This window comes from Plectropomus leopardus, chromosome 7 (assembly GCF_026936395.1).
Source record: "Plectropomus leopardus strain MGB_pleo_1.0 chromosome 7, ASM2693639v1, whole genome shotgun sequence".
Taxonomy (NCBI): domain Eukaryota; kingdom Metazoa; phylum Chordata; class Actinopteri; order Perciformes; family Serranidae; genus Plectropomus; species Plectropomus leopardus.
The window spans coordinates 12,513,818-12,526,089 of record NC_142182.1 but is presented as its reverse complement, the minus strand read 5'-3'; the positions used below and the strand labels follow the sequence as shown (position 1 = coordinate 12,526,089).

The 12,272-nt window shown below is 39.7% G+C and overlaps 1 protein-coding gene across 1 annotated transcript in view; it reads left to right on the top strand.

The window, feature by feature from the left end:
• Positions 1–12,272, top strand: part of znf469 (zinc finger protein 469) — a 225,122-nt gene that overhangs the window by 124,148 nt on the left and 88,702 nt on the right. Inside the window, 1 exon segment of the mRNA XM_042496092.2 lies at positions 10,667–10,716. The gene's annotated coding sequence lies outside the window, so the exon portion shown is untranslated.

Here is a 12,272-nt window from a genome sequence, read left to right as displayed (position 1 = left end):
TCTCCAGGGTCATATTAGTTTGAATAATTTGAGAGTTTGTGTTTGAGTTTTCTCATACTTCTATGTCTGGAAGGAGAAGTTTTAGGGTTTTGAAAGTGAAGGTTATTTTTGGAAAGTGAGGATTTTAGCCAGTATTCACTTCCTCAGTTTTACAGTTGAAGACTTGGTTTTAGGTTTAGGATTAGAGTTAGCGTTGAGTTTAGAATAATTCTGAGGTTACAGTTTGGACTGAGGGTTAGTGGATGTAATGGATTATGTCAAAATAATGTCCTCATAAGTCCAGCAGTATGTGTGTGTGTCTGCATAGTGGTATGAGGTCATGGAGTTCAAAGCTTTCCTCACCCTAACAAGATGCATGAGCTCAAATGTAAACGCATGCTTGTGGTTTGAGGTATATTTGCATGCATGTGTGTATGTATACAAGTACTTATGGTGGGACACTGAGGGTGTGCAGAGTGGTATTAGCTTTGCCGTAATGACACACAGCGGTGGAATACCACAGCCACCCAGACAAAACTCGCCCAGTGTAGCTGCTCGGGGCACAACACACTCAGAGATTACACATTAGTGCGAGTGTGGTTGCGGGGTGTGTATGCACTCCCACCTCAGTCTACAGTAGTCTAGACTCTCTAACAGCCCTGTTGTGGAACGGCTAATCAACGCAGCTGATGGAGCGGTGGAAATAAAAGAGAGCAGGGAGGATAAAGGTCACACAGGAGATTTAAGAATGTGAGATGGGAACACACTTCTGAAAGAGAGAGCTGTGGAGAGGCCAGTGAAGCATGCCACGGCTGGCTGCATTACGTATGCGCTAAAGATGATCTGTCTTGGAATGATTATCGACTTCCCTGTAGATATTCAAATAGGGATCAGTGCGGTTTGGGTAAGACCTGAGTGGTGAAACCGGCAAGATAGACGGCCAACAGGACGTGACTCTCAAACAACCAGCAAAAAAGATTTTACGACTGATGGCTTGGGCCCTCTCAGCAGATAGCATGATGGATATGCCCTAGGCCGGCTGCCAATCGGTATCGACTCTCCTCCCTCTTGTTCTGAAAAGTCCTTTGTTTTCTGGGAGCTGTCAGACTGACTTCATGCAGGTTTTGGAGGGCTTTCAAACCTAGGACCACATGCCTGACAGCCTGGATAAGAGGAAAACGATTTCTCAAAACCTCCTCTGATAGCTGAATGCACATCTGTTTAATAGTATGAATATTGCGTGTGTACTATGTTTGTGTGTATGGATACTATACATCTCTCTGTGGGGTGCAATTATATAAGAGCCATCTTGGACTTAACCTTGTCGCTCAACATGTTTTTCCCGCAGTGTGGAGGCTTTACAGCCTGTTGTGACTCAGAAACTTGGAGAGGATGATAGATAATGTCCTGTGTGTTTAGTAATTATGTAGTCCAGCCAAAGTGTTGCTCATTCATAGAAAAGTTACTTTCCGTCCTACTTTAGTTAAGCATGTTTAAACTTCTCGGGCACATATTTATGGGTACAGACATTTTCTTTGGCACCAGATGACTATAATGTTTTTTGTGTGTGTACTTTTTGTTCAGGAAATAACTTTTCATTCTCATGCGCCCTCAGAGATTCATCTGTTTTGCTATTTGTTTGACAGACACAAGATCTCCGCCGGATTCTCTGGCTTATATGGAGAGCTCAGCTGTTCAGGAGCTAAGTGTAAAGCGGTAACACACACCTGTTTAGATGCATGGGTGCCTAATTATATCTCTGGGAATGGCAGCTACAGAGATAAATGGACAGGAACATCGAGGGACTCACCGATTACGAATAGAAAACATCAGTATTTTTGTTCTGGTCTGCACCCGGCTGGAGCAGTCTGGTTTTTACTGTGTGTGTGTGTGTATGATTTTGGCTGTGTGGGTTTTGTGTTTGTGTCTGGACAACAGCAGGGCCCAGAGGCTTGAGCGTGATAAAGAGGTTAACCAAAGCATAGCCAAAGGGCTGGAGTCTGGGTTTGTGGACTGGAGTGTTTTGATGGTTTGTGTTATCTGGACTGAGAGCCCGAAAGCTCACGAGATGTAGCCAGGGCCCTTGGGGGGGCGGCTGAGAGATGTATGTGCTGTGAGGCCTGTCAGCTTACGTATAGTATTGCAAGTGAAAGTGTCATGGACACTTTAAAGGTGTTGGGAGCTCCAGAGGAACATAAAAAACTCAGAGCACATTAGCAAACGCCTCCCTGGAACTGTTTAGACTTCCGTCTGTTTTCGCTCTGCGCAATAAGCAGAAAAACACAGAAAATGGCAGTGGCGTGAATATGTGTAGGAAGACATCAGACTGTCTGAATTAAAGGTATAATGAGATGCGTGTGTGGAGATTTTCAGAAAGGATATTGCAACAAGTCCTGAATGGAATCAGTGGTCCATGAATCCGACTCTATTGGTCCACATGGGGTGCTAATGTAACGGAAAGGTCATGGCTCGACCATGCTGATGAAAAACCTGTAGGCCATTAAAAACCTGCAAGTCTCCAGACAGTGATGAGTCACTGGTGGTTGAGTTGAAGGTTAACAGTAACCATTCCTTGTGAGTCAAATGTATCTGGCTTGCTGGGGTGAGATGTTTGTTAATAGTGTAATAAAGTTGTTGGGAAAGTCTGTAAAACGGTCGGTAGTTTGTGCCTTTTGACATGTGCCTTTATATGATTGCTGCTTTGTGTGATTCATCACTGCTTGTGTTGATGATGAGTTGACATTTGTTTTTGATGGTGTTTTTGAGAGGAAAAGGCGCAGATTAGGCAGGTTCTGCTTTCTGTGTTGGACGAGAGAACAGAGGGAGGGTGGGACTGAAAATCTGGCAGGGTGAATGAGAAGAGGGGACATCTGGTGTGGTTGTTTATTTACCCAGTGAGGAAGTGACAAAACAGTTTTCTTTCATCTGTTGGCTCTACTGGCTCATTTGTCCAATCAGTGCTTTAATCTCATTCCTCTGCATTTGTACCACTGTTTTCCATTCCAATTTGTTGGAACCTGAATAAAGATGCATCACATACATAAGGAAACAGTATATAGACAGACAGTATTTTGGGACAGTCTAACACAGAGCTGATACCTTTTTAATGAATCACTCCACATTAGAGATGAGACATTAACCTGAAACATCTTCCAGATTAATTATGTGAAGGAGACGTACTGTATCAGCCGCAGGGTGACAGTGAGACATTGTGGTAAAGGTGTAGAGTTCACATTGGGTGATGGGTGTGCCTTTATCTGTAATGACCCACATTCTCCCTCTACATTCTGCCAACAAGTGAGTAAACCTTGTCCTCATTTTATACGTTTGTCCTATTTGTATTGCTTTTTTAAGAAATAGCTTTGGGGAGTGCACCATTTAGTGTTCTTTGTAAGAGTTATGAGAAGATTGACACCACACTCATGTCTGAGAATGAAGCCTGAGCCGGGAGGCATTTATCTAGACCCAAAGCAAGGAAATAATTATCCTGGTGCTCTGCAAAGTTCAAAATTACACCTATAAACACTTCTGCAATTCACTGATTAAAATGGTGTTTCTGATTTGTGTTAACGTGTTCAGATCCTCCGTTCATTCCAATGGACACAGCTTTTCTAGGATATCTAGATCTACGATAACTGTCAAATAACTCCACAAAAATGCACAGACTTATTCAATGGGACATCTATAAGCCAATCACAGTGTCCACATCATCTTAAGTGGACTGCACTGGGTCCATGCCCCCTTTTTTAAGCAAGCATTGCTGACCATCAGAAGAGGAGGAAGGGCAGGGCACATGTCAGTCTATTTTTATATATATATATATATATATATATATATATATATATATATATATATATATATAATATATAATGTACAGTTGGGTGGCATAGCTCAATATATCATAACAATTGTTCAATTTGTGATAAAAGCACCACATTTGGCAGACATGATTATGGATATATTAGAAACAAAGATGAATATCAGGCCATCACAAACTCTGACCATAGCTGCCATGGAAACCATTTTTCAAAATGGCAGCCAACGGTTGGTTAAACTTTGCTATCCCATTGGATCCACATGCAATAATGGACATAATCTAGATCCTAGTAACCCTGAGAAGCAAATACAATACCCACCAACAATTCTGTGGACACTTACAAAGTAATTGGTAACTAACATCCCGATGGTGGATACCAGAGCAAATGTGGCACCGATTATTTTTATTTGTAATGGCCCAGTTAGTTAGTTATTTTTTATGTATGCACTTTATGTTAGCAGACACCCCCATTCAATTTCAAGCATTTCTATTTTGAGTATTAAAGGCACTAGATCACCTGTGGGTATATAAGCTGTGAGCTCTCATTGTATTCTTCATTTGGCAGTTAGCACCTAATACCAGTAACACCACTGAAGACCAGCCAACTCACTGGTTGGCTTTCCATCTATTCATTCCCTTTGTTGCATGTCACTTTCCCTCTCTGTCCCATCTTTCCTGTCTGTCTCAAACTTTCCAATAAATAAAGGGAAAATGACCCACAAAAAATCTTTAAAAAAATAAAATACCTAATAGTTTAGATTTTAAAGTAAACATCAGAAGTTATATTACTTATGCATGTCAAAAAATAACATGAAATATAGGTTTTATTCAGGATTTAAATATCCATCCTCTGGAATGGAGGGTGGATCTGAACATTACTAAAAACGAATAGGAGAAATACAGTTTTTATAAGGAAATACTGTTCAGATTTTCTAATGACACAATACGCTTTTATAGTATCTTATTGATTATATTGATTAATAACAGCTTTTCAACATACTGTTTTTAGGAAATACTTCAGAAATTAGGGACATTTTGAGTCAATGACAAATATAAAAATCTCTATATATGTAACTATAAGACCTTTTATTATCAATTTTAACTATCTATTGGAATGGAAAGATGAGAAACGCATAATAAAGTATCCTAATACTTATTTATTTATTCATTCTGTCATATTTTTGTTTGACGCCTACACAGATTTTGTCGCTTAACTTTCATCACCTGTTTTCAACCTTTGCTCCATGATAATCACTAAGACCTCTGGAGCTCACCATCTAACTAAATGTAAATATAGGTCGTAATAAGCAGGTCAGTAAGGTTGATAACCACTGACCTAATCCTTAAGGCCTTGATGTACTCTAAAATGGACATGGATGTGGACAGCAGGGCAGACAGTGGACACACATGTAGTTTTGTATATACAACTTTGTGTTTGTGTAGGCAGACTTGTCCACAAGTGTACAAAAGCAGACATACATTTTGGGCTGCATAAGGACATCTGTGCAGACCGGGGTGGACATTAGATGAAAGAATTCGGTATAATTTCAGTTTTACTCTAACCTAAAATGGTTATTTTAGTTGCCTTATGCACGTGATTCTGGTTCTAGACCTCCGAATCACCGCCCCGCCCACATCTCAGATTTGCTCAGTGATTAAAAAAATTCCAGTATAGACTTATTTCACAGCAGACATTTTGGCATGTTGTAGCAGGAAAAGCACGTTTGATTGTTAACATTAAAAAACGACTGTATTCCATTAAGGTGACCTATTTCCAGAGTCTTGGTGTTGTGCATGCTGGCTTACTGGGGGACTTGATGGCACTGACCCATTGTGACAACATTTATTTTCCTTATGCTTGTCCTGCTAAGACAAGTCAAAATATCTGCCATGAGATAAAGTCTTTTGTGCCTACTGACTGATGCTTTGTCTGGTCGGGGCAACAATCAACTAATCAGAGCGTAGTAGAGAGGATAAAAATAGGGACTTTTACATAGAACAACAGCTTCCTAGTTGCATTCATTAAAAAAATCAGCAGAAAATTGGTGACAAACCTGGATGATACCATGTAGCTTTGCTGTAGGTCCACAAATGGCAATTAAAAAAATATTAAAATTCTCAACCTCTACCACAGCCTTAGTGCTGATTAAGCAAAACAAAACAAAATATCCCCCAATCACCAAGAGTGGTCCATGAAGCTCAAAAGCTCTAATTCCACGGAATTAAGTAACCCAAATTTTCGGTATTGCTGGACCCACAAAGTAAGCGCACTAGAAACTTTTGGTTGCCGAGTGACCAACTTGTGATTCAGCACTCCGTTAACCTAAATGGGGATAAAATGATTTAATTGTGCTGATTTTCTAGTTTGAAAAGTTTTTAGACTGAATGTATCAAATCCTAAAAGAGTATTGAGTAATTTCAAACCCCAAATGTGTCCAGTAGGGCTGTCAGCGTTACTGTGTTATATTGCAAAATAATGGAATTGATAACATGATTTAAAAATGCTATTAATCTGAATTAACTATTTTTGCGATTAATCACCATTTGAAATATTTATAGTTTGACAGCCCAAGTGTCCTGTGACTTACAAACATTTCTTTCACATTGCGAGTCTATGGGAAAATATATTTTTGGGTTTAATGGCATCATATAATTACATGTTTGGCCACTTTGTGAAACTAGCCTCAAATCCTGGTGCTATTTCTGGGGGCGTGCAAGAAAAAACTAACTTGAACACACTGTCCAACTGAATGAATGAAATGAAACAAAATACAATTCAGTAGCTACTGCTAAATTGTTTCTTGACAAATAGGTGAAAATTGCCTGTTCAGTTAATGCTATAGGCCTTTCTTTGTCGCAGACAGTTTCATAGGGGACTCGTCATAATGGAAAAAGCACAGGTGGAACTAATAACATTAATAATGGCCCTGTTCCATCGTTGTGACCCAGTTAGCCGTGTCAGTGAGCCAGCACGCACAGATCCAAGGCCCTGACACTGACACACCTAAATGGAGTACAGCCATTATTGATGTTATTTGTTACACCTGTGTTTTCCTGCTGTGGCGTGCCAGAATATATGCTGTGAAAACGGCATCAAGTCACATAATCCCGTTGCGGTAAAAAAAAAAAACCCATGATGTTGGCATAACATCTCTTGACAACATGAAGTATGAGTTTCACAGTTCATGCTCTTTTGTAATGAGAGTGACTGTATTTCCTCGTGGAATCATAAATCTTGTACAACAAATGGCTCTTTTGAATAGAGCAGTTTATCCAAATCTTCTTCGCATGATATCAGCTGAGTAGAAAACTTGTGCAGCTGTTACATAGCCTGCTGATCTTTATTTTAATGTTTTGTTTTTTTTTTGCCTGGGTTCCACGTCTCTGTGCTGAACCGTGAACTCTGAGAGTCCCTCAGCTCTCACATTGACTGTTTAGATTGTGTGTAGCACTATTTGGCCTTCACAATGCAGCCGCACTCCAGCAGGGCTTTCCCCTGCCGAATTCAGTGAGAAATGTTTACCTTCACACTCTAACATGCTGGGGTGGTCCCACAGCACGAAGTTAATGGACACAAGTTGCAAATGCTCAGCTGTGTGTAAACTCAAAAACACAGCAGTACAGAGGTGTGATTTCAAATTCATACGCCAGACACTGTGCAAAAAAAGAGCATAAAACCAAGCTTTTAAAAAGAAAAGCTGGCTATTAGTGTTCGCTGTTTTACCTTCCACTGTAAAGATGGTTATAATTCATATGGAACTTTCGGTATGTGATACAATATGTGACGCAGATGTTGAGGAGCTCTTTTCGAACATGAACAAAACCATTTCTTATGTCTCTCTGTGCAAGTTTTTGGCTTGTATTTCTGCTGATGTATTTTAGTCTCCATCACAGAACAACCCCCTTTTTTTTACAATTTACTCTTTAGTTATACTTCTGTGGTTTGCTCTAATCATTCATACATGGTCACTCTATATATGATTTCAGCTGGTAATAAAAAACCCATGAACGTCTCATTTCTGTGACACTCAGACTCTTATGGGATACATTCTGCTCTCCTGCTTGTCTTCCTGTTGGTATTTATGCTCGTATCTAAGGGAAAAAAACAGTGACGTGGTGGAGGTTCAGGATCTTTCTAGAGGATGATTAAGCGGTACACAAACTGTAGCTTTTATCAACTTTGAACGTGGGAACTTTCCATTTTGTGGTCTTCGCACTTTTTTAAACATTTGCGATAACACTTTCTGAATTCTTTTACCGTGGCTATGATCATAAAAGGCTGTACTTGTACTTTTGTGTCTACTTTTAGCTCACACTGGGGCATTTAATGGATGGATAGGGTTGGACTCATGCTTTTGTTTGGGAGATAAATACCTTGTGGCTACTTTGTGAGGAGTCCCTGGCAGTGGGTTTACTTGGTTCATGTCTGAGATTAAATAAAAGTGTGTCTGTGTGTATGCACGTCTGGCTTTCATGGTTTCTAAATCTGTGTTGACCGTTTGGTCTTACTAAGCGTCTCATGTTGGTGGATGATCAACTCTTTGGTTAGTCTCATGGGGGGGTGATGTAGCTGCGTGAGTCATGGGAATGAACATGGTGTGATGTCCAGTCTTAGTCAGCAATCATTGACAAAAAAGAGAGCCTGTTATTCTCTGCAGGGTTGCCAAGCTAACCTCCACCCCCGCCCCCCAATGAAAAAATATGAATTGTATTACCATTGCAAATACACACTTGCGTACACACATGGCTGGTTAAAATAAGCAGTCTTGCAAGTTCTCAGAGACACAACATACATCAGTACATTACTCACAGACGTCTCTGCTGACTTCTTTTGTTCTTTGGGTGTTTCTCTTTTATTCGCTATAACTCTGTTCAGGTTGAGGCCACATGTGCATTGGCGGGGCTTTGAACCTGTGTAGGATTAAGCGTGTCTGTCTGGCTGGATTCATCTGAAAACAGAGCATGGCGCTGCTGGGGCATCTGACTCTTTCTGCTCTAAAAGCAAAAGCTGTTTTTCATCCAAAAAGTACATGCAGATGAAAATGTCTTATGTAAAAAACATCAATTCTGAAAACATTTCCACATAATGAAGAATTAAAGCAACACTTGAATTTGTCTGGTGGTTGTTCATAATGGAAATACCATGATTGATTATGCATCTGCAACATTTCTGACATCACCCCTGATATTTCCCACCGTGTTATTCAAGATGTCAGATGGCAAACAACGCTGCATGTACTGTTTATGAGGCACTGTTGTGCATTAATTTGAACATTACAGTATTTCTGAATTATGCTTTATTTTTGTCTTCAGACAGCATGAAATGTGAGTAAAACCATCTGCCATCAAAGCAGAATCCCAATTAGTCCATGACTAATCAATTTTGAAAGGCTTTCTTCTTTAATTGTGGGTGTGTGTTCTGCTTTCTGAGGTTTTGCCAGTTTATTCATTTCAACAGATATGATGGAAACCACCTAATTTGTGGTGTATTTCTTGCAACACCTTAAAAGGCATTTGGTTTTACTAATTAACAAACGTATCAGTCTGCGTCTCTTCACTATACTTAATTGGCTAGCCCTGCCAATATTGTCTGTTAACATAATAAGGAAATGTTGCTATTCACTTGTAGTGACTGCAGCATCATATTTATTACCCTTTTTGTCAGTAGTTTAACTGAAATCATGATATTTCCCTAACCTTAACAAAAGTGCATTTGTGGCCTAGATCTAAGACTGGATGTGAACCCCAAGGTTTGGTGACAAAGTCCTGCATTTTGAACGCCTGCCATCCTCCCTAACCACCTTGTTACCCAAGCAATATATGAATGTAGTGTTTTGCTTCCTGAAAGAAATTTTATCTCTAAGCATTAAGGGTGGAGGATACAGTGTTGCAATATTTTGTGTGGCAAAATTGAACTGAAATTCCAATTTGAAAATAAGAGATTCACATTCCTTAGTGGGTCCTCGATCGCAATATTGAATCTATACATGGGTGCCAAATATCAACTTTTTCTTTAAGTCAGCTATATGGCAAATTCAAATTTGACATTTGGTAGCCTAATAAAATCAAGCGCTTTTTCATTCAACTAGAAACATTTTACTTGAAAACGTTATTTTATTAGATAAAACAGATTCTGACAATTTTTTCTTGGGGGGACAAAATTTACAGTTTAAGTACGTAAGAAATCGCAGTATATTACAATATGTGTTGTCGCAAAACTCATTATATCAAAAAACATTTAAAATTGCAATAATATCATAATGAGGGAAAGTATCTTGATAATATCATATCATGGGGCCTGTGGTGATTCCCATTCCTACTAAACACAATCCATGAAGCGATTACATTTCCACAACAATGTAATTAAGAAAGGAATTTAGTAACATAAAAATGTGATCTCTAGGAGACAGGGCTCTGTAGGCTGCACAAAAAAAGAAAAGATGCATCATTTACATACACTTTATTTAGCTATTTCACTTCTTTTAAGCTAGTTGCCAGGTTTAGGCAAACACTAAGAGAAATATAGTTTAATCCAAACATCTCTGTGTAATTCTTTCCAGGAGGTGAAAGAAGGCCTGCGGTGGTAAACCTCTCATAGTTTTAGAAAGAGTAAACAGTAAACACTGTGGAGAAATAAATAAAACAGTAATAAAAGCACTAAAGAGGAAGTTTTAATTATGCGCTGGTTGTTATTTTTTATTTCCAATTGAAAGTGGAAAACTGCTCCAATATCAAAGGCAATCAAAGAGGAAAACAAAAATATAGAGTTCACAAAATAACCTCAGAAATACCCCGAATCCTTTTCCAAGACCACAGATTGACATTTTATGAACCATATTTACCCTATTCTACTTTCTCTTTTGTTTATAGGTGGCATTTACTTTCACACAAAGGCGAACTGACAGATGACGCCATCAACTGTTAAGTATTACACACACACACACACACACACACACACACACACACACACACACACACACACACCCCTACCTGGTCTAAATCCATGTAAGTTTGCATCAGATGGTGACTCACAAAGAAACAGTACATATGACAATAGGAGGATTATTGTGACACGGGCCCTGGTATATAATGGTATGTGTCCTTATTTTGCATGTATTTTCATGTTATAAGATTCCCCAGTGTTTTATATGAAAATTTCTCCCATGGCTGAAAATTTGTCTGCATCTTTTCATCTACCTCTCCCACATGGGAACGCCCATCTCTGACCACAGCCAATAGGGGATAATGCATGGTTGACGCTTTGCCCCTCCCTGTGAGATGTAAATCTTGTTTTTCTCAGCTGACCACCACGCTCCCAGGAAAAGACAACAGTCTTCCAAATGACACGGTTGTAGACTTCCGATTACAGCCCTGTCACTTACTCTACCGACGTGTAAACACATGATGGAGAGACAGACAGGGTGAGAGAGACGGAGAGAGAGAGGGAGAGAGAGAGATGTGCTGAGGGTGCGTGGGCTGCTTTTTGTTTGCCTCCGGACGTCAGACCTTTGGTTAGAGGGCCTAACATAAAACAGTTAAACCAACATGATGCCTTTAGTTAAGATGTCTCGTTGCACAAGCCCGTTGGCTTTCAAGGGGGTTGAGTGAACACAAAACATAACTCATATCATTACTGAGATGTCATCACATTGTCTCTATATTTCACTTGTTTTCTTGATCTTTTTGTCTTGTTAAAAGCAGCAGCAACATCTAAAGCTGAACATTGTGATCCCTGTGTCACTTTGACACACTTTTTTTAAGTCACATTAACTCCAGGAGCTCCTTGAATAGATGTTTCAAAGGAGATTTAAATGTTATATTACTGGATTATGGCAATCCAAATTATTATTACAATCGCTTCAGCCATCCACAGCATCTTTGTGATCCTGTGGCCTGTGAGAAGACAGTCCTAGTGCTGGCTTCGTCTTGGCCTCCTGACCAAAAGTGTGATAATTTTAGACTGAAGTCTCTCACATGGTCTGGAGCAAGGACGGCATTTGGAAATAAACTTGGAATTTAGCTTAATTGCAGTTTACAGATTTAGGAGGGGCAGCATTCTCTTCTTTATTTTCTTGCATAAATAGAGAGTGACTGGAGGCCAAAGACATGAGGTTTGAAAGCCACAAAAGAGGTTAAAGAACGTCAGAGGCAGTGAGGACACTTTTGAGCATGGCTCCTTTAGCTCTCCCTAAGGCTCAGCCATGCTCTGCCCCTAATGCAGGATCCTTGTCCCTACACACCAAATCCATCAGGCTTATTATTCCACCCAGGCTATTAGCTCTCCGCTGTAAAACCAGACTGTTAGTTTTTAACTGCTTTATGCACAGCCAAGTTACAATGTTTGCTTTTTTTCAGATGCTAATTTCTGTTGTAGGAGGTGCGAGAGGTTTCTGCTGGGAATTTTCCCCCTTTTGGTTCAGCAAGATCTTTTAATGATCCGTCGTCTTAGGTCCTTAAACTTTGACAGCTTCTCCGT